Here is a 4,917-nt window from a genome sequence, read left to right as displayed (position 1 = left end):
TTTGTAAAATGTATTTTGAATAACATGGTCCAGTTATTTTCATATAGCACTAAGTATAGATTGAAGATTATATAAACAGTTAAACCTGGTCATTGTACTACTTTTAACCTTAAAAGGAAATAAAAGAAAGTATAAGTGGGAATAGGCATAGATTACCTACTAAGAAATGATATGTTATAATATCAAGAATAAATAATTTGCCTATTTCTTAATTATCTCAACAAAATGTGTTTTTTAGAGATTTTTTGAATCAGAAAAGTGTACCTATAACATTCTATCTAACAATTTAAACTGGTGATAAAAATAGAAATAGAAAAGAATAAAGATTGCTTCTGAACAGAAAATGCTTAAAACCAGCAGTATTTATTGATATTTTGTGCAATAAAAGAAAATAAAAGATGCAATTACATCAGCTGCTTTCTCAGGTAAAGCTGTTTTTAAAGAAAACTTCTTAAAGTGATGGCTAACCGAACTCCCACATGAAATGACTTTTTTATGACATTTTCAATGTACCTTCAATTCATATAATTCTAGTCTAAATTATTAGCCTAGGCTACTTTCCCTTTACTCACCTCCGATAGCATTTTTCAAGAAATAAACTTATGTACAGCACAAGTGGAAAATAAAACCACTTTCTATTTCTTCATTTATAGGAGGTTGAACTTCTCTGGAGTGCTAGAGCTATAGATTTTTCTGGATGTGTAATTCAAGCGATATTACTTTTCTCTCTCTTAAATTACCAACCAACTGAAAAAAAAATCATTAGTTCTAAATTTCAAATTCCACTGATATCATAAGTTATACAAAAGTACTTTGCTATTCACACATTTAACATTGTCTATATGGGAATGGACAACTCTTGATTACTATAGTTAAATTGTCAGTTTTATGAATTACTTCCTATACAAATGACCTCCTCTGCCCTGCAAGTGTAGTTTTGTTGTTTTGTTTTGTTTTTGTTTTTGAGATGGAGTCTCACTTTGTCACCCAAGCTGGAGTGCAGTGGCGAGATCTCAGCTCACTGCAACCTCCACACCCTGGGTTCAAGTGATTCTCCTGCCTCAGCCTCCTGAGTAACTGAGATTACAGGCATGCACCACCACACCCAGATAATTTTTTCATATTTTTAGTAGAGACAGGGTTTCACCATGTTGGCCACGCTGGTTTCAAACTCCTGACCTAAAATGATCCACCCGCCTCGGCCTCCCAAAGTACTAGGATTACAGGCGTGAGCCACTGCACCAGGCCAAGTGTAGCATTTTTAAATACAAACAAGCATATGATAAAGAATTTATAAGGAGGCTGCAAAAGGTCAGAAAAATTGTACAAACCTATTTCAACACGGAGTTTTCTTGAGTCTTTTTATTACTTTCACATTTCCTGCAGAAAGCTAAAAGTTCACTAGCAACAGTGCATAAAAGAAATAATAGTAAGGCAGTGTAATCACTAAGGAGCTGAATCACTGGCATCTCTTAAAACGCTGGATTACCTCAGTGCTGATCAGTAGAAAACCAAAAAGGATGAGAAGGATGACAAACACTTTTGAGCTCTGAATGAAGAGGATACTGCCTTGCTGAAAAATCATGGTCAGAGCACTTACTCTAGGGAGATTAAGCAGGTTGAGAATGACATTCAACAACTCCTTAAGAAAATTATCTAAGTAGTATTAAAGAGTCTGACACTGGCCTGGCCACCACCAGCACTCTGGGATTTGGCTGCAAGTAAGCAAATGCTCCAGGGTGAACAATGTTTACAGGTTGCAAGGTGTAGAAAGATAGTAAATGCTGATTCTGAGAACTCAAAATACATTGTCAGTGTGTAGCAGATTGCTAAGTTTGTGGTGGACCTCAGTGATCTACTGACATTGAAGCAGGGATGAAATTTGATGTGAATTAAATTCATATTCCCATGCTTTCTAAGATTGACCCAACAATTGCCATGATGCCAGTGGAGTAAAAACCTGATGTCATATACAGCGATGTTGGTGGCTGTAGGGAACAGATTGAGAAATTTGTAAGTAGTTGAAACCCCACTACTTCATCCAGAGAGATTTGTTAACCTTGGCATGGAGCCTCCCAAGAGTGTGCTCTTTGGTCCACAAGGTACAGGCAAGACACTCTGTGCTCAGGTGGTTGCTAAATGGGACTTATGCTTACTTCATTGAGTTATTGGATATGAACTTTTACAGAAATATACCTGCAAAGGGGCTGGAATGGTTCATAAGCTCTTCCCAATGGCCAGAACAAGAAATGCCTACCTTATCTTCTTTGATGAAACTGATGCTATTGGAAGAGCTCAGTTTGATGATGGTGCTGGAGATGACAATGAAATACAGAGAAAAAATGTGGGAATGAATTCATCAGTTGAATGGCTTTGATCATCAAGGCAATATTAAGTGCTGATGGCCACTAACAGACCTGATACTTTGGATTCGGCACTGATGAAGCCGGGGAAATTGGATAGAAAGATTGAATTTAGTTTACCTGATCTAGAGGGTCAGACTCACATCTTTAAGATTCATACTTGTTCAATGGATGTTGAAAGATACCAGATTTGCATGGTTAGCACAACTACATCCAAACAGCACTGGGGCTGAGATTAGAAGCTTTTGTGTAGAAGCTGGGTTTTGTTGTTTTGTTGTTTGTTTGTTTGTTTTTGTTTTTGAGACTGAGTCTCACTCTGTCTCCCAGGCTGGTGTGCAGTGGCATGATCCCGACTCACTGCAGCCTCCGCCTCCCGGGTTCAAGCGATTTTCCTGCCACAGCCTCCTGAGTAGCTGGGATTATGGGCATGTGCCACCACACCCAGCTAGTTTTGTATATTTAGTAGAGACGGGGTTTCACTGGATTAGCCAGGCTGATCTCAAACTCCTGACCTCAGGTGATCTGCCCACTTCAGCCTCCCAAAGTGCTGGGATTACAGGTGTGAGCCACCATGCCTGGCCGAAGCTGGTATGTTTTTGACCAGAGTATGGTTAAAAATTGCTACTGAGGATTGCTTGGAAGACATAAATAAGATCATTAACTATTATGCAAAATTCAGCACTACTCACTGCTAACATGACACAATGGAGCCCTGAAGGCTTTCAAATGAAAACACATCTTTTCACTGGAATCCAAACCTTTTATAGAGTTGTTAATAACCACTTCACAAAAAAGGCTTCAATATCATAAAATAATAATAATAATAATAGTAATTGTCATTTACTGAATATGTGATACTTGTGCCAAGTTAATGTGCTGGCCATTTATATTTATTTGATAAATATTTATTGAGTATGAATTAGGATAAGGAAGATGATCACTGCCTTCAAGGAGCATATAATCAAATATAAAGAGACATGCCCAAGGCAATGATAAGGAGACTCGATGGAAATTATGAAAGCACAGACTAGCAGGTAAAGCTTTCTGGAAAAGTTTATGATTGAGCTCCATATTAAAGAAATTATAAGATTTGCATTTGAAGATGAAGAGAAATGACATCCTAAGCAAAGAAGTTGTGTGGACAAAAGCATTGATGAGAAAACACTATCTGTGTTCGAGGAACTACAAAGAAGTTAGTATTTGAAAGGTCAGAACTGACAAGACCTGAGACTGGAAAGGTATTCAGAGTTAAAATCATGTAAGAATTGGCATGACATTTTAAGGTACTCAAACTTTTTCCTATAGGTGAGAAAAGTCAATCAGGACTTTGAAATGCCATACATGTAAGGTATACATACCTTACATACATGTCAGGGTACAGTTTATATTTCTGAGGATGTATTAGTTCAAGCTGCCCTGTCAAATTGTAACAGATTGGAAACTCTAAGCAACAGCAATCTATTTTTTGCACAGTTTAGGAGGTAGAGAAGTCAATCATCAAGGGGTTGTCAAAGCAGGTTTTACCTGAGGCCTCCTCTTGGCTGGTAGGCAGTCGCCATCTTGCTGTGTGCTCACGTGACTTCTTTATTGGGGCAAAGAGAGAGCAAGCTCTCTGGTGTCTTTCCTTATGAGGGCACTAATCCTTTTATCAGGATTCTACCCTCATGACCTCTTCTATCTCTCATTACCTCCCAAAGGCCCCATTTCCAAATACAGTCACATTGGAGGCTCGAGTTTTGACATGTGAATGTATTGAGACACAAACATTGAGTCCATAACAGGGGAGAAGGAAAGAAAGAAAAGAGCAGCTGTGAGGTGAAATCAGTGGGTTTGAGTGGTCAATTGACTGACTGATTGTAGCTCAGAGAGAAGACACAATCTACTTTTTTCTCTACCCATTGTAACCCATCAACTCTATGCCACCAGGTGAGGCTACTGCACTAGTCTTCATCCTGGTTCCCTTCCTGCTCTTTACCCAACCCCCACCATCCTCCTCAGCACTATTCAGTTCCTTTCTAGTATCTGATTCTCTCCCAATTCAGGACATTTGCACATTCTAGTGGAGAAAATAGGTAAGTGTACAAATAAATGCAACTCAATATGCTAAGTACTACTGAATGACAGAAGTTACTAATGGTACTATAGTCAGTTCTGTTATAAATATGACATACGTGTTCCTGAAAAATTATCACACCATGTAGAATTAGACAATTAAAAAAACACAGGGATAATGGTAAAATGGGCTGGAGTTGAACATTCAAAAATTTTGTGACTGCCATATTTTTAAAAATAAGAACGTAATGAAAATGGTAATGTTTTTGTGTGTGTGAATAGTTAAGAAACACGTAAATGATACAATAATGTGGGTATTTTTACCATAAAATCTGGTTTGCTTTTGGAAGTGGATATTAAAAGAGTTGCAGCTTGCAAATTATTAGGAAGTAGGAGGACGGTGAGCTGAAATCAGAGGAAAGGTTGTATTAGGTGCAGATAGGTGTGGCTTATAAAACACCCAGTGAGTGGAGAGAGCTGGTGCATGTTTGTGGTATGTGTG

At 38.1% G+C, this 4,917-nt stretch overlaps 1 protein-coding gene and 1 pseudogene across 5 annotated transcripts in view; both read left to right on the top strand.

Annotated features, from left to right (window-relative positions):
• LOC105508325 overlaps window positions 1-3,058 on the top strand; it is a 53,141-nt pseudogene extending 50,083 nt beyond the window's left edge.
• Window positions 1-4,917, top strand: part of RALYL (RALY RNA binding protein-like) — a 727,213-nt gene that overhangs the window by 497,516 nt on the left and 224,780 nt on the right. The gene's annotated exons all lie outside the window — the stretch shown is intronic.

The sequence above is a fragment of the Colobus angolensis genome, unplaced genomic scaffold (assembly GCF_000951035.1).
Source record: "Colobus angolensis palliatus isolate OR3802 unplaced genomic scaffold, Cang.pa_1.0 Scaffold16, whole genome shotgun sequence".
Lineage (NCBI taxonomy): Eukaryota > Metazoa > Chordata > Mammalia > Primates > Cercopithecidae > Colobus > Colobus angolensis.
Note: the sequence above shows the minus strand (reverse complement) of the source record. Positions and strands in the feature narration are given on the sequence as shown.